This window comes from Pinus tabuliformis, chromosome 8, assembly GCF_031772625.1.
Source record: "Pinus tabuliformis cultivar Carrire ecotype Pingquan chromosome 8, CPIR1, whole genome shotgun sequence".
NCBI classification, from domain to species: Eukaryota; Viridiplantae; Streptophyta; class Pinopsida; order Pinales; family Pinaceae; genus Pinus; species Pinus tabuliformis.
Window position 1 is genome coordinate 1,376,293,447 of NC_142294.1, and position 19,094 is coordinate 1,376,312,540.

Here is a 19,094-nt window from a genome sequence, read left to right on the forward strand (position 1 = left end):
CCCTATTATCATCCCTCACTATCACCTCATCTCTGTAATGGCCTTCAGACTCCATACTTGCACCATTACCATCTTGCATAACCCATTACATGACCATATATACTTTATAATTTGAAGTATCTCCAAACCAACTTATGACTTTCTTCATGTCTTTACTTTTTTTGGAATATTCTCTAAATTCTTAAACCTTCTCTTTGAATTCCCTCCCTTGGATATCTATTACATCAATCTTTCAACTTGCTTTGCTATTAGGTAAACTGTTGATTAGTGTATCTATCCTTATGCTTTCTTCCAAAGGTTGACTTATGTCTTTATCCTCTTGGTTGTCTTTTCGCTTTTCAAATATATCATCTTTTAAATTCTCCTTTTTATCTTTAAATTCTTCAACGATACCACTATTGTCCAACATTACTGGATACTCCATATAATTGACTTGAACCATGTCTATAATGTTTGTCTAATCCTCATCAAATTTTAGATTTACTAACTATTCTTCTAGAAACTTTAACTCTTCTTCAAGAATTATTTAAGTCTTCTTAATTATACCCTCTTCTATGCCTGCATGAGGTGATGCTTCATCTTCTTTCATGGCGAGTTTTGCTGCTTGTAAATCTTCATATCCTTCATAACCTGCACACACACACAAATTCTTTGTTTCAAAATCATAATATTTTTGAGTTCATATTGATGCTTTTGGCATCATCTTCTTATGCTAGAATCCAACATTCTTCGAGTATTATATGAGATACTCTTTAGATCTCTCATCTTCCTCCTCATATTATCCAAGAAATAATGCTTTCTTTAGTTCACAAACGTGAAGTCATTTATCTAGAGATTTCTTTCTACAGTTAGCTTCCCGAAGATTTACTTATGCCTTGACCCATACATTTGACCTATGTATAAATTTCATTACAAGTTCTAGTGCTTGTCAATCTTCATATCCTTCATAACCTGCATACACACACAAATTCTTTGTTTCAAAAGCATAAGATTCTTGAGTTCCTATTAATGCTTTTGGCTTCATCTTCCCACACTACAATCCAACATTCCTCAAGTAGTATATGAGATACTCTGTAGGTCTCTCATCTTCCTCCTCATTTTATCCAAGAATTAATGCTCACTTTAGTTCATAAATGTGAACTCCTTTATCTAGATATTTATTTGTACGCAACTTCCCTAAGTTTCACTTCTGTTTTGTCCCAAACATTTGACCTCTGTGTAGATTTCATTGCATAAAATTTTACAATAAGCCATTTAACTTTATTTTTCAAATTCCATGCACATATCTGATAGTTTACAATATTCTTCAATGGTAGCTTCATCATCCCATTGAGTTCTTTTAACTCAACTATTTCCTTGTCAAATTCTTTGTCACTTATACTCTTTCTGGCAATTGGCTTGTCATATTCTCTAATATTATCACGAATCTATCTTAAACTCTTTACCTCATTATCCATAGTCATGTATATGTCTTTCTCTATGAGTTTCCTCATGCTTACATGTGAGTTACAAATAATCCCCTATAGTAACAAGTCTTTTCCACCCTACTATAACATATCTCACCAAGCTTCTTTCATGAACTTTGAATTTTGGTACTTATAGTTTCTTCCACTAGAACCCTCTAAGCTTCCTTTTATCCTTTAGGCTTCTACTCTACTCACATTCTCCTTGCAAGAATTTCCATTGTTATCATTACTCTCAATAATAATTTGGAAGTTCTTACAACTTCTTTGTTGTGAGGGTTCGCCAACTTTTCCCTCCTTTGTTGCTACAAGGTCAAACAAAATCCACTTCTATTAGATTTATTTGTAAAACATATTGACTATGTTTACCTATAAGATATCATTGGATATGTATCTTCAAAAGTTTCTATGTCCTATGCAAATTGTTCCCAATCTTTCCCTATTGAGCAATCTTGTCACATTTCTTCCCAAGAATTTCCCTAGCTAGAAATGTTCTTTGTTTCAAATTACTTTGTTATAAGTTCTATTTGCATATCTTCTTACTCTTTTGGCATGCTAGCATCAATCTATTAGAAGATGCATTTAACACTTCAATAATGGCTCCTTTTGAACAACATCTATTTGTAAAACAATGACTAGATGGACATCCTTCACAGACGATGGATCAACTGCTTTTAGCACAGGTCAAACACAATATTTTTAATATTAATAGATTTACTCCTCCCAAAATACTTGAGGCATTTAGCTTCTTTCTCCATTCTTCTTGTTGTTTTCTGGAAGACTGCCTGCTTCCATCTCTTTTTGTATCTCCAAAAATATAAATACATTTGAGAAAGTAACTTATTTCCCATCCTATTCATCAATCCACCTTGAAATAATGTGCTGATCCTCCTCCTTATCCTTCACATATACAAAACCTATTATCTCCTTCATACAAGATTTTGTTGGAACCCTTGGTTCTTTTGCAATATGCTAATTACATTTTGAACTCTCAATCTTATTATTTGCTTCCCAAAAAACTTGTGTTTCTCCAATTTCTCCGTGCAAGGCATATGGGCTTTCCTCCAACATGTCCACCATCTAGCATAAATTCCTCAAGCTTCAAAGAATGTTGACTCCTCATCAAATGAACACTCAAGCGATTGATACTTCATATCTCCAAGTTGTATGTTCAACCCACTTGTTTGTGAATGTTCAAACATACCCCATTTCATGATCACTATTATTAATTTATCAATAAATACTTCATACCTTTTTGTAAAGATTTATCCATGATCATGCACCAATGATCAATTACTTGAGCCTTATTATCATCCTCACTATATCATGGTCTTTAGGCTCCATACTTGCATCAATACCATCTTTCATAACCCATTTCATGACCATATATACTTATTCATTTAAAGTATCTCCAAACCAACTTATGAATTTATTGATGTCTTGATTTTTCTAAGAATATTGCCCAAATTTTGAAATATTTTCTTTGGCTTTCCTCCCTTGGAGATATGTTACATCCATCTTTCCACTTGTTCTACTGTTAGGTGAACTCTTCAATATTATATCTATCGTTAGGCTTTCTTCTAAAGGCTAACATTTGTCTTTCTCCTCTTGGTTGTCTTCTTGCTTCTCACATATATCACCTTCTAAATTCTCCCTTTTATCTTCAAATTTTCTAGTGATACCAAGTGCGCTAAGACTTCAAATGTTTGTTGATGATGTATCACTTTATCTTCAAAAGAACCTTGTCAATGACCTTTAAATGTGCATTACAAAAAAGAACAAAGAGGGAAAGAACTCTATTATTAATTTCCAAATGTGTGTAAACATAACCATGATGTCTCATATAATCCAAACAAAATTCTTATTATTTTGTTTCATTTTTTTAATATATGCATTTATTACACCATAATGATGTCAACTATAATTAATTTATATATATGTGTGTGTGTGTTTTAATATACGATTCTATCTTCAACATTCTATATCAAAACAAATTTTGTGTGGTTATGGAAACTAAGAAAATCCACATTAATCATCATCTCCTTCTATTTTTTATTTTTATTTTTATTCTTTTAATATGACTATGTTTCAAATTAAATACGCATCAACTTATACTATCTTTTGTAGTCTTAAAAAAAAACAATAACAATAGATACATCTCTTCATCCATAAAATTTAAATCGTTACATTAGGGAAAAAGCTACCATAGAGCACTTGTTTTATATAAATTGTATTTTGCATTGACCTAATGAATTGGCAGAAATGATCTAGAAGCCCTACTTCACACTATATCTTTTGGTCTCATCACTCTAGATGCAAGAGGGATCAAATAGATTACAACTATGTTGGACCCAATTCATGTAAGTAAATATCTTGGTTTTAGAGTCATGAGGCATATGGAAGTGCATATCTCATAGAAAGCTAGATTATTAAGGATGAACTATAGCACATTAGGGAAACATTTCTAGGGTTTTGTAGGTCATTTCATGGACAAAATTTGGTAAACTGTTTTGAAAATCCCAAGGAAAGATAGCCTAGATTTTTAAAAAAGGTCACGGGGGCGTAGTTTTCTAAGGGATGATATATGTTTTGGACCTCATGGAGGAGAGAAGTTTATGGAATGTTAAGTTGCTAACATTAATGAAGCTTAAGGATTCTTGTCAATAGAAAAAAGAATACCAAATAATTGTGAGGTTAAAAATCATGTCAAGTCCTTTAAGATCACAATCAACTCGATAAGCATTTCATTAAATGATAATACTAGTAACGCTTTTCATGTTGATCCCTCCTTGAACCTATCATCTTAACTATTTGGTGGGAGTGAAGGTTCTAAGGGAAATGAATTTGGAGTGCAAGAAAATATTCTTTTCCTTTCATATGAGAATTTTATTTGTAAAGGGTCAGAAGGATTTGTTAATGCAAACTTATCTTGGCTTGGGAGGTAGAAAGGAAGGGTAGTCCAAGGATTTATGAAGGAGGAGGACCTAGAGATTGATCTCAAGAAATTATACTGTTAAATCAAGGTAATTTGAAGGTACCTCCAAGAAGAATAGACATCATTGCATGAAATAGAAGAATGGTTAAATATATTTTCGGGGAGGATGTAAAAATGCACCAAGTATTTGAATTAGCAAGTCAAACCTTGATAGGGTGCATATTCAGAAGACGAGTCTTGAATATAAACTTGTGTAATTAGATGAAAGAGGTTTAGAAGCCTATCCTTAGATATATATTATATCTCCAAATCCTAGTTAAGGGATGACTAGCCTTCATTTTTAAATAAGAGGAGGATGCCATGAAGATAACGGGTAAGGGAATCATGGGGCTACATGTACCTAACATTGAAATGTTGGACCCCGTGCTTTGATCCATATTCAAAATAGTGCATAATCTAGTATGTCAGAGTAAAGTCATCATAATTACCATTGGAATTATGGCCTAAGGAGGTGCCTAGATGTATCAAGAATAACATTAGTACATTTATAACTAGATAGAAATTTACAAAGCTCCAACTCCTTGTGGTCACTTGTCATCCGATGGAATAAACCTAAAGGAGGGCTTATTAGAAGATACTGTGATCGAAGTAAGAGATTACAATTTTTTTTAGCCCATTAGTGGAACTCCTTTTAGGTGTGTAATGTGTTGCTTATATGGTCATATTGCAAGTGATTTCATCTTGAATTTTACTAAGAAATCCCAAAGGAAGAAAGCCCCAATGTCTTTGATATTTCTTAAGGGAATGTTAGAGTATATAGAAATGGAGATATGAAATAAGGCATAAGGGTCTACAAATGAAGGTAGGAAATTATAGAAGGTTGCAATAGTTCATAATGATTTTTTTTTTCACATAAGGAAATTTGGGCAGATCAATCCTGAAGGGAATAAAATATTGTCGGCCAGACTATCAGGGCCTAACCCTAAGGGCATCGAGGAGAATTGACCCTGTGACCTACCGATTGTTGACACCTAATCCTCATGATTGGGTGAATATAATGTAAATAGATAAATAAGTAATATGAACAGTCATCGGGAGATGAAGGGAACAGTCTCTCCCTCATGTATATAATGAAGACCTACTTGAAGGAATAAAACACGAATCAATTTTTGGTTGAGGAGTTACTGCCTGGTCTGACATGGTATCAGAGACAACACCATTTTTTTAGTTTCCCTCTGCTTTGTAACTCCCTCTTGCATATTCTGCCCATGTTTTGCAGGCTAACATCTTTGTTAATCCCTGCGAAATCTCATTCATTGCTTAATGTATTCGTTGAAGTGTGTTACCTCTTGAAGGAGTTATACACATGTATTTACGGTGAGTTCCATTTGGTGTGAGTTATACGCATGTATTTACTGTGAATTTCAACCCACGACCTGCGCTCTACAATTACTTCACCTCACCAATGTGCCACAATTGATTCTTCATCATGGACTTGTGGCTTTGTTCCCTTTCTGCGAGAAGGTCGTCTCCTCAATGCTTTTGTGTTAGATTTATTTTGGCGCAACAAGTTCCATGTTAGTTTTATTTATTAGAGCGATATTTCTGGCACCCGTAACTGTTAAGCGAAGTGCTAAAAACCCTCTTTCGGTGACGAGATTTGTATCGTTTCTTGCGTCCATGATGTCCAGGTCATGCTGCGTTTGATAGGAATGCCAATTTGTCCATTTCATAGATGGTGCAAAGTATTCAAGCCAATGTTGGTCACCAAGAGCACTCTTACAGATTAATATGAGCTATGCTGCTTACCTTAGCATGGTATATACCACCAACTGTCATGGGAAATCTCAGAGATTCCCTTCGTGTTCCATTTCTTTGATTGACAGAGAAGTAGATTTGGAGAACTCATTCTGGCGCTGATTTGGGACAGTTCTAGGCACTCTTGGTTTGAGGGATTATTTGGCCGGAGGTACCATTGTTTTTTTGTTTACATTCGTTGAATGGCTTGAAGCTAGATCGAGTGACAAGGTACTGCGTTCCTCTCAAGACAATTAGATGATGCTTATAAATGTTTGCCATTTTACTAGCACTTCTATTTGGCATTTGGTATTTCATGGCAGGCTCGAGCAGAGGTTTCTTCTGTTATGAATTTAGCTTCACAAACAACCGTTAGTGAAAAAAAACTAGGGAAAAAATATCTGAGGATGATGTGGCCATTGTCAGCGCATCGCTGATCTAAATGTTTCTTTGGGAAATGTTTTATAAATCAATTTTCATTTAAAGTGTTTTGAAGACTCCGCCATAGTAAAGTGTTTTAAAAAACTACAGTGCATTTTTTTTCCCTTTTACACAGCAAGTGCAAATTGTTTTATCACTAGAAGAGCGATTTTTTTCCATTGTACACAGGTTTTACAATGCTTTCAATCATATCCATGGTGGGAATAGTTCGCACTGGCAAGGAGAACTATCCTGAATGGTCTCGGATGATAAAACACACCCTCATTTTCAATGAGTTGTGGAAAGGAGTGTGTGTCAGAGACGGAGACAATGAACCAGAACAACCTACCTCAGAAAAGAGCTAGTCATTTGGGAAAACAAGAACAACAAAGCTTATGCATTAATCGCAACATCTGTAAATGAAGAGGTGAGTCGCCATATTTCGTCATTTTCAACTGCCTTTGAAGCCTTACAAAAGTTGAAAGAACTCTATGACTCACATTCTGCACTTGAAGTTGTTCAACTCATGATTAAACTCTTCACTCTTGAACTGCAAAATAATATCCTCTTATCGCTTTACTCAAGGCACTTTATCCTGCTTACTCCAATTATCTTGAGTCATTGCAAGCAAATGGAAATCACAAAGATATCATCTTTGACTCTCTTGTGAAAAAGTTTGCTGAAAGAGAGAAATATTTTGGAAAGAAGACAGCCCCTGAATCTTCTGAAGTGGCTCTGTGCCTTGCTCATAAAGAAAAGCATCCTGCTCAAGATTCTTCAAGAGGAAGAGGTGGTCGAAGAGGAAGAGGAAGATATTTCAGAGGCAGGGGGGTAGACATTCTCAAGGAGAAAAGGTAGATTTGCACTGCATTCGCTGCAAAAGAAATGGATCACATGATGCCTCTACATGCAAGCTACCATGGGACAAAATTGAGCAGAAAAGAAACCAACAGAAAGGTAAAACTGATGATACAAACAAAGGTAAAGCACCTGAATCCACTCACTATGTTGTGGCACAATGTAATATTGGAGTAAATGAAGATTTATTTAATGCTTCACTTGCTTCTTGGAAAAATGATTGGTTGCTTGATTCAGGAGCAACCTGCCACATGACTCATAGAAAAGATTTTTTTGAAGAATTTGCTGACAATGTTGATGGAGCAATATACTTTGCAGACCAATAAAAAATCAAGCCATCAGGGCTTGGCACAATCAGGCTTAAACTGCCTGGTCTTCCAGACTTTCTTCTGCATCATGTTCTATATCTCCCACAACTCAAGTTAAACTTGCTGTCCTTGGTCCACATCTACCAGCAAGGTCACTCCATTCATATGTTTGATGGCAAGCTTGAGGTACGAAAAGCATCTGACCACTCACTTGTCATGAGGGGAATAGAAGAAGAAAGACTTCTCAAGCTGCAAGGTACCTCTGCTCGTGCACAACATTTCTCATACAATTCTCATCACGAAGAAGGTACACTTCCATGAAGTTTATTATGGCATGCTAGATTTGGACATTTGAACTATGACAGCCTCCGCTTGTTGAAGAAAAATGGTGTTGCTAGTTTGCCTACAATTCCTAGGAAACTTAAGCAATGTGATGCTTGCATTATAGGAAAGCATAACAAATAGTCTTTTCTTGATTCACATTCAAGAGCACATAGAAAACTTGAACTCATTCATTCAGATTTATGTGGTCCAATGCCTGTTCCTTCTGCAAATGGAAATAAATATATGATGACATTTATTGATGACTACACCAGAATGTGTTGGGTTTATTTATTAAAGAACAAATCTGATGCTTTCAAATTCCTGCTCCAGAGTGTAAGTAGTCAAAGAGAATACAAAAGATGGGCTTAGGGATTGGTCGAGCCTTGAGAGCACATAAATGACCTGCAGGATTGTCAAGGTCCCGGAGGGGCTTGCGCTTCCTAGTGCAAGGACCCGACAGGGGGCTCGACTGATAAGGATGCGTAAGCAGGCTCGACTGTTAAGGATGCGTAAGCATGCTCGACTGTTAAGGAGAGGACCTTTAGGTACTCGACCATAAGGACCTTTAGGTACTCGACTGTTAAGGAGAGGGAGAGGAGAGGAGAGGGATGGAGTCACTCACTATTCATATGGTGAGGGTCCTCTCCCTTATGGTCGAGCCTGCTTACGCATCCTTAACAGTCGAGTCACTAACGTACCTGGGCATGGTGGTAGTTAGTTATATATGAGCATGTAGTAGTTTAGGTTCAGTATGGCGTAATGACATATATAATGATAGTGATTTCCTAGCTAGAGAGAGAGAGAAAGACCAGTCTATGAGCATGTGGTAGTTGCGGCTTCATAAAATAGAGAAGTGGATCCACTCCCCGTATTCAAACTTTCAAGAATTTTCATAAATGGATTGAAAATGATTCACAATCTCATATTGGGTCTATTCGCACTGATAATGGAAAAGAATACACATCAAATGAATTTGAAAACTATCTTCGCCAACATGGGATCAAACATCAAACAACTGTACCTTATAATCCCCAACAGAATGGTGTAGCTGAAAAAATGAATAGGACAATCTTAAATATGGTACGTTCCATGCTTTGTTTCAAAAATGTAAAGATAATGTTTTGGGTTGATGCTGTTCTATGTGCTGCATATATAGAGAATAGATGTCCATCTAATGCTATTAGAAACAAGACTCCTTATGAAATGTGGTATGGACATGTTCCTTTGGTAAAGCATCTCAGGGTCTTTGGTTCCTCCTGTTATGCCTTGATACCAAAGGTACATAGAAACAAACTTGGTGCTCGAAGTCGTAAGTGTATCTTCCTGGGGTATTCAAACACCTCCAAAGCATACCGTCTCTATGATGAAGTAAATAAAAAGTTTGTTGTATCTAGAGATGTAATTTTTCTTGAATCATCCAAAACTGACAATGTTGTTGAGCGGCAACTTGATCGCTTGGATGGATTCGCAAAAGCAAAATCATTTCAAGAATTTGATAATTAGATCCACATCTTGAAGGGGGGATTCCTATACTAGATCAACATATGGAATCTTCTTCTGAAGAACACTCTCCCTCACATGAAACTCCAACAACGAATGATGCTTTAAGTGATGTGATTGATATAATTGGGAGACTCAATCTTGATTCAGTCCCAACTCAATCAATGGAGCAGCCTAGACCATCTGAGAAAGGTCCCCCAAAGTGGCTGACAAAGACACTTGAAAGTGTTCATCCTGATGAGGTTGGAAAGACAGGAACTAGAAATTCAAACCGACAAAATGGAGGTGATGTGGATGACTCTAATTCACTTGTTGATATGGATGTTTCTTATGATTGTGAATTGAACTTGTCTACAGATTTTGAACCAACTTCCTTTAAAGAAGTTGCTTCTCATGATGAATGGAAAGAAGCGATGCAAAAGGAGTATGATGCCCTCATAAAGAACGACACTTGGAGGCTGGTTGATCCTCCATTAGGAGCCAAACCAATTGGCTGCAAGTGGGTCTACAAGAACAAGTATAAAGTTGATGGCTCACTTGACAAGCACAAAGATAGGCTTGTGGAAAAAGGTTTTGCACAAAAGGAAGGGGTCGATTATGAGGAGACTTTTGCCCTCACAGCAAAATGGGCTACCATCCAGACACTATTTGCACTAGCAACTCAGAACAGTTGGAAAGTCCATCAAATGGATGTAAGAACTGCTTTCTTAAATGGAGATCTAAAAGAGAATGTTTTTATGTCTCAGCCTGAAGGATTTGCTGTGAAAGGACATGAACATAAAGTATGCAAACTTGTGAAGTCCTTGTATGGCCTCAAACAAGCACCGCGAGCCTGGTATGAAAAACTAACTGAGCATCTTCTGAAACTCAATTTCAAACATTATGATCTTGATGATGCAACTTTATTTGTCAAGAAAGTTGGAAAAATAATTGTATATCTTGTGGTATATGTAGATGATCTTTTGATGACAGGGAAAAATGAAAGCTACATTGCATCCATAAAGAAGGAATTGGGGAAAAGTTTTGAAATGACTGATTTGGGCTATGTTCATTACTATCTTGGCATTGAAGTAACCCAACATCCAAAGTCCATATTTCTTTCTCAAAATAAATACATTGGAGATCTGTTGAACAGGTTTGGCATGACAGAATGCAATCCTCTTACTACTCCAATGGAACAAAACTTAAAGATCACTTCTATTGAGGAAAAGAATTTGAGGATGCAACAAAGGATAGACAACTTGTAGGAAGTCTCAACTACCTAACTACTACTAGACCAGACATTTTGTTTGCTGTTGGAATACTCTCCAAGTTTATGCAAAAGCCTTGTGAGGGACATTGGTCTGCTGCAAAAAGAGTTCTAAGGTACTTGAAGGGAACTCAAGACTTTGGAATCAAGTATACACAGGTGGACAACTTCAGCTTGATTGGATACTCTGATTTAGACTTCGATGGAGACAAAGAAATTGGGGTATATACTTCAGGATATGCTATGAGTCTTGGATCAGGAGCTGTCTCCTGGAGATCATGCAAACAATCAGTTCCAACGGATTCCACAATAGAAGAAGAATACGTGGCAACAACTGAAGCAACAAAAGAAATTGTGTGGCTCAGGAAAATTCTTAAAGATTTGTAGGTAAAACAAGTACAATCAACTCCACTCATGATTGACAATACCTCTGCAATAAAGTTGGCCAAGAACCCAAAGTTCCATGATTAAACGAAGCACATCAATACTAAATATCATCTGATTCGACATCATGTTGAGGCCAAAACTATCCATCTCCGTCATTGTTCCACTAATGAGCAAATTGCAGACATCTTCACCAAAGTGCTTGGAAGAGAAAAGCTTGAACGATTCAGAATGATGCTTGGACTCACCAACATCCCTTCAGATTAAGGGGGGGAATGTTGACACCTAATCCTCATGATTGGGTGAATATAATGTAAATAGGTAAATAAGTAATATGAACAGTCATCGGGAGATGAAGTGAACAGTCTCTCCCTCATGTATATAATGAAGACCTACCTGAAGGAATAAACACGAACCAATTTTTGGTTGAGGAGTTACTGCCTAGTCTGACACCGATGAGCGAGGCACTTAACAAGAGGGACTCGACCGATTGAGCTAACCTTTGGGGCTTCAATAGTTCATAATGATGGTTATGATAATATTGAGATTAAAGGGAAGCATATGAGAAAATTTGAAGTGGTGACTAAAATTTCTACTTTCCATTTGGTGGAGAAGGAGATTGATGCATGTATTTCAAAGAAGGGATGCTTGAAGAAGCTTCAATTAAGTTTCATGAAATAAAAAAATTGGGTCAAGTCTAAAAATATTTCTCTAACCTTTGCTAATTCTAGGAAGGTTCTTGTTTGTTTAAATTTTGAAAATTGTTTTGAGTAGGGGGTAGCTAAGTGCTTGTCCTCAAATGATTGTGCCACAAGTCCTAGATAAAGTTGGGGAAGATGGGTTGAATAGGGTCTAGAGAACCTAGGAATAACATGTGTTGAGATTGTGGGTATAAATAAAACCTTGGATAATAAGGACAATGTAGGTAGAACAAGGACACAAGCCCTACCAAGGTTTTGGAAGGAACTAAATAGATGCATCAATTTCAATGCCCTTTGAAATTTTGTCATGGACTAATTTAAGATAGGAGTAGAAGATTGATTGAGTATGTATGGGATTGAGGGGAGTTCTAACCCAAGAAGGAGGATAAAAACTCATATAAACTTAGCCTAAAACAAATCTCATATAGATAACAAATCTCATATAGATATCTAACAAGGGAAAAACAACACTTTAGGAGAGGCCCTTGGAGCAAGGAAATCTCCTGAAAATGTTTCCCCATTATCATTTTGTCTTTCAACCTAAGTGGTTTCGGTAGTTCCTCCAAAATAATTAATTTGGAACACTGGTGGAATTATAAAAACATGACATTATGTTGTTTCAAGAAACTATTAGGGGAGGGGAGAAAAATATTTGATAGTTGACAAAGTCTGTGGAAGAATGGGTTTTTTCTTTTCTTTTTTGGTGAAGTAAAAATTGCATTATTTTCTGAACAAGATATTACATGAAAAGCTAATAAATCTAGATTCGTCAGTCTAGAGGAGTGGAAATTATTACCAATGGAGCCTATGGGAATATTTGGAGCATTGGTTACTAGCTGAAGAAAATAATATATAAGGTTAGTTAATTATGTGTTCTTCACTCAAGGTATAGGAGTAGAACTCTACTCTTTGGAGTTTGGGGAATATATTAATGTTATATTTATATATGGCCTTATGAGAACAACTTGGAGTATTAGAAGTTTTTAATAGTACATGATCTCTCAAGAATTATAAGAGTCATTTTAGGAGGTCTTTTAAAATTCATTCTTAATAAAGTTAAAATTTGGGGTACTGCAACTTGAGTTGATCATTGTCATATGAATAAGTTTGAGGAGATTAATTTGGTAGATGTGGAACTTATTAAATTGGTTCCCACTTGGAGGAATTTGAGAATAAGAGATACTAGGGTGGACAAAAGGCTTGATAGGTGCTTGGTATTTAGATATGTTATGATGGGCCATGATAGATTTAGGCCTTGGGTGGAGGTTGGTGGGGAGTTCGATAATTTCCAAATCATTCTTGAAATTTAGAAAGAGGGATGCAAATCTCCTCATTCATTTAAGTTTACTTCATATTAGTTAGAAAACGAATATATATATTTTTAATTAGTCATAATGGAAATTATATGATGTATCCTTGAGGGAGGTAGCTAGCATCCAAATAGCTGGAAACCTTAAGGGAATAAAAGGTGTTACGTCATGGGCTCAATCTAAGTAGCGGAAGGATGAACTAGCACTAACCATCCTTAAAAACCAAATTTCTGATTTTTCCGCATATAATATAGAAGGTGTTCCTCATGAGGTTATGAGATTTAGTTTAAAGGCACTAGAACAAATCCATAAGGAAACTGTTGGATGATAAGGGAACCCCTATGGAGGCTCAAGAGTAGGGATATGTGGTTAGACAAAGACAATGAAATACAAAATAGTTTCATAACTAATCCAATTATAGGAAAAATATAAATACCGTTTGGGACATTGAAAGAGAGGATGGTTCAATGGCCAATATTTTTCATGTTATAACTTAATTAAGGGTGGATCGCTTTGAAGGGATTGATAGGGAGGATAATAGATTTAAATTAACAAAACTTGCTACAATTACTAACTATTTTTGTAGTTTTTCAATGAGAAAGAAAATGAAACCCAAAAAGAGAAAATATCCAAAGAGGAATTGAAGCTAGTTCTAGATTTTTTTGGGAAGGAAAAAAGCATGGGGCCTAATGTATAAACTACATAATTTTCTTGGTTTTTTATAATTTTATATAAGATGACCTAATTAGAGTGGTGGAGAAAACTAGTTGTATAACGAAGGTTTTGAGGTATTTCAATACACTTTTCCTTACTCTAATTCCCAAAAACAGTAATCCATCCTCTTTTAATGAATACAGGTCCACATTTTTATGCAATTGCATCTACAAGATAAGTGAAAAAATCATAGCACTATAGGTCTTAGAGATTCTTTCCAACACCATATTTAAAAGAAAAATTGAGTTCCTTCATGGAAGACAAAACCATAATGCCATTAGGGTGGCCTAGGAAGGCATGAATTCCATTAAAAATAAGAAGTTCTCATCAATGGCTATGAAACTCAATGTCTCCAAGGCTGATGAGAAGTCGATTGGTTGTACTCAGGACTAATGTTGATATCCATTGGTTTCTATGTAGTTATAATGGATAATATCATGGGATGTATAACCTCGATACCTTTTGTAGTATTTTCTAATGGCTTAGTTTCTAGTTTCTTTAGTCCATTCAAAGGTCATGTGTAGGGGTTACCATTGTCCCTTTTCTATTTATGATCATAGATAAGGGCCTTGGCAAGGTAATTATAGAGACTAAAAGGAATTCGGTTAGGCCAATCTCTTTATACAACAATTAGTACACTTGATAATATCCATAAATGTTGCATTGATTTTAATGGGGAAAAATAGGATCAAATTAGGGTGTTTATCTTGTTATTTCCCTACCGTTTGATCTTCAAGCAAGGTTTTAATACTTGTGTTTCTTTTGAAAACCTAATGACTATGGGATAAGTGATTGGCAATGGTTTGTAGGGAAAATAGAGAAGATAATTTATTTGTTGTGTAATAGATGGTATTCTAACAGTGGGAGATTGACTATAGTTAAGTTTATCACAAAAACAATTCTAATTTATTAGCATTTCATGGCTTAGATTCCCAAAGGGGTTTTGGAAAACAAATAGGAGGATAAGTTTCAAGTTTCTAGTTTAGGATAAGGTAAATATGGATTCCTTTTAGTTAAGTGGCAGGTCATATTTAATCATAAGGATTTGGGGTAATAGAGCCTTAAGAACATCCACAATTATGGAATGGCCTTGGCTACAAAGAGTAAATGGAGACTTGTAACAAAGGAATCGATTTGGAACCAAGTTAACATTCAAAAATATATTGAGCATTATTTGATGGAAGAGTGGGTTAGAGGCCTAAGGAATAATATTTATAATATATCTATCATATGGAAAGAATTTTTCTTATCATTCCATTTGGTATGGAAATAGTTAGTATAGTTGGGGGGGGGGGGGCACGAGAAATGGTGAAAAGGTTAAGGGTTGGGTCTAACCCTTGGGTAAGGAATGGTTACCCTTTCAAAATGTTTGACCAACATATTTCTTCCCTTTAATGAAGGGGATTCTATGCATTAGCTCATGCATCTCACCCCGATCTAACTACACATGGTAATAAGAATTTAAGTTTGTGGATATTATTAGGCTAGAATGCTAGAGAGAAGAGAAATGGGAGGTTTATATTGCTAATATAAAGGGAAGTACTTGGATAAGGAGGGGGGCCTACCTCCTTAGACGAGGGACTTGTTGACAAAAGTAGTAAGGTGCTAGATACTCAACACACCATTGATTAAATTAGAATGAAAAGGAAACTTATATTATAGGATGTAACACTTCCTCCCACAATTACCCAACTGGCCTACCGGGGTAAACATGTGACAAAGAGTTACTATGATATGACTCAACCTCCTAGATGATTTTAAAGAAATCAAGCTGACAAAACAAGACCTTATTGACTTCCCTTAGGTGCTACAGGATCCCCAGGAACCAAACAACCATTCCAGGTGTCCAACCCCTGAGATAACTTGCATTTTCAGTGAACTAGACCCCCATTCGCTCCCATGACAAGCCCTCCAACTGGCTATAACACTCCAGTCGCTCCCACAGGCTTGCTTCCCAATGACTGTAGTCTCTTTTAGGTAGTTCTATGCTAGTGACTGCGAGATTTAAACCACTTTTTTAGGGATAGGATCCAAACCCCTGCCTAGAACTTAATGAAACTTCCAGAGATGATAAATAACATAGAGACAAAGCCTCTAACACAAAACTTACTCAAGGAATTGACCTAACCCGGTCTAACCATGACAGTCATTCTGTTAAACACATAGTGAACATGCAACCTATAGGTCATGAATGCATATATGGACATAGATATCTGAAACTTATATGAGGTTTACCAAGAAGGACTAATGCCCTCTCACAATAGTTGCAATAACATCTATTAGGTCATGCATTCAATAACCTTTCATTTACCAATCAAACATGATAATAGCCATAACTTGGATCTATCATAAAGCCATGATCATAACCAACATATGACCAAATAAATAACAATGATAGAACAACCATTAAATCTACACAATAAGAAGTACATTTAATCATGAAATACAAGAGGAACTTAGCTCTTATTGACCATATGAAAATATAACCAAGTCAGGGACTTCCACATAACACCTGACCATATATTGGGTTGAACCAAATGTTTCTTTCAACCAATCACGCCCGTTCCATATTCCAAGCATGAATGTGGGATCTCATAGGATAAACCAATCCATAAACATATAGGGAATCCATAGGTTAAATCACCTACACCCTCACACTACTGCGATCTCACCTAAGCCGATCCCAAGATCACAAAACCAAACCAAGTTTGGATGCCTCAGTATTCCTTCACCATCCTTTAAGGAAATTTTCTATCTCCACCCACTTATTAGAGGCTTCCTGGAGAAAACGATCTCCACCCCCAACCCTTGGGATTTTCCTAAGATCACAAAACCTAGGTCCAAAAGCCTTATGGAAATCCAAATCTCAAACAAGAATGAACCACATCATACCATGGCCATCCAGAAATGATAAGGCAAGGATGAAACCAATATCATACCCGACAAAACCAATGCCAATGACAACAAATGAACCAAATACACACGTGCTCATACCATGCATGCCAAAACCAACAAGGAAATCATACATGCAAAAGCTGAAGCCACTTGATCCGACCTTTCCTTACTTGATCCTTGCTTTCATTGTCCTTCCTTTGCTTGCTTGCTTTAATCCTTCTCCTCCTGGTGCTCTTCTCCTTTCTTAGACTAATTCCAAAATTGAATTGTTAAAAAAAGGTCGTGAACTGATCCTTAGAAGCCTTTTTATTATTGAGGCCTCTATTTTTCTTCATTTTCCTTAATTTTCCTTCAATTTCGTTCTCACATGCAACTTGTGACCTTTCACCTCCATTTTCTCCTATTTTCCTTTATTTTAATAAATAAATGCCAATAATTCCTTTTTGCCTTTTCAAAGCCTTTACCAATTTCCCTTAGTGATAATAAACAACAAGTGATTTCCACTAGGATACTTTACCCAACGTATAGCTTGGAATACATGTCCGATGGTCTTGATCTTATTTTGCCTTTATTACGTGAAATTTTAACCTAGGGTTGTTACAACCCCCCCCTTAGGGGAACATCGTCCTCAGTGTTCGATGACGCCTATAAACCAAAAAAACCACTGAAAAGCAAAACATATTTCCCATGGATCCTTATAACCTAGCTCGTTGTAGTATTTACAATAACCAACTTTCTCAAAAGAAAAAAACACCATGACAAACATGACAACATGACAACCATACCGCTTATTGGATCTATATAACACAACTCATTGTGGTATTTACAACAACCACATATACTCTCACGCACATTTCCTTGAACCAAAAAATAATCATACTATTTATGGGGCTTTATAAATCCAACTCAATCCAGTATTTACAGTAATATACATATATACACATATGCACATTTGCTCTAATCGACAAATAAAAGGATAATATGTCTGCATTCGAAACAGGGGAGTCTAGAGGCTCACACATCCACCCTCAAAGTAATACCAGGATTCACCTCCTTTCTAGGAATTCCAGCAGAATCCACTGCCAAAGCAACCTATATCTAATGTCTAGCACTACGGTCCTGTGCTATTGTACCCTTAGTGCACAATTACCGACTCATTGTTCAAGGGTACATTCCCAATGTGCACCTGATTTCATCTAGAAATGCTAATGACCAAAACAAATCCATCCCCTAGCCTTCCCTTCTATGCTAGACAATCCATTGGGAAATCCAGTCACCCCCTTCTGTGCAGTCACTCACCTTCCAAGTTCCTTGACTTCCCCTATCCCAGGCGATCCATCCCTTCGCAATATTTACTCACATCAAAAGGTCCAAAAACCAAGGCATATCCTTGCCTAGAAACCATCATATCGATCATAACATGCTCATGGTAATCAATGGATACTATTGGGTACCATTGCCCCACAATGGCCATACTCCTGAATGCTTTACCAACATATTTATACCTGTTCCAATTCCTTTTTCCATTGCTGCTAATCCTTGCAGTCAGTTTCAACCACCCAAACTGGGCATTACCTTACTTTCCTGTACCAAGCACATAATTTCCATTAGACTAAAAGGAATTGAAACTAATTCAAATCATACCTTATTGGTGGCCCATCAATAAGGTACACTTGTAATTCCATTTACTTCATGTCATAAGTCAAACTAGATCTTTGACCAAATCATCATGTATAAACATATCACATCTGGTTAGATCGAACACACCATCATAAATCAAAATCATAAATCACATGCAACCATCATAAATTAAATACATAGATCACATGCGTAATTAAATTGAAATAAAATACTAATGGTTATATTTCAAATGATTATTTTGCTTATGCCTTTGTTCTTTGTCCTTTCTGTACAAACACTGAATCGGTTGCCAAACCTGGCAAGCACCCTGTGCCTTCAGATTAAGCAACAAGGGAATCGGAAGACTAAACTGCCTCCTCCCTTAATATCAACAACAAGGGTATCCCAAGACAAAACTGCCTCAACCCTCAATAGAAACAAGGGTATCTCGAGACTAAACCACCTCAACTCTCAATAGAAACAAGGGTATCTCAAGACTAAACCACCTCAACCCTCAATACCATCAACAAGGGCATCTAGAGACTAAACCTCCTCAACCCTTAATAGAAACAAGGGCATCTCGAGACTAAAATCCCTCAATCCTCGATATCAACAA

General features: G+C 36.3%; 1 pseudogene; it reads right to left on the bottom strand.

Annotated features, from left to right (window-relative positions):
* Nucleotides 1-526: 526 nt before the first annotated feature.
* LOC149240627 (cysteine-rich receptor-like protein kinase 44) overlaps nucleotides 527-19,094 on the bottom strand; it is a 72,056-nt pseudogene continuing 53,488 nt past the window's right edge.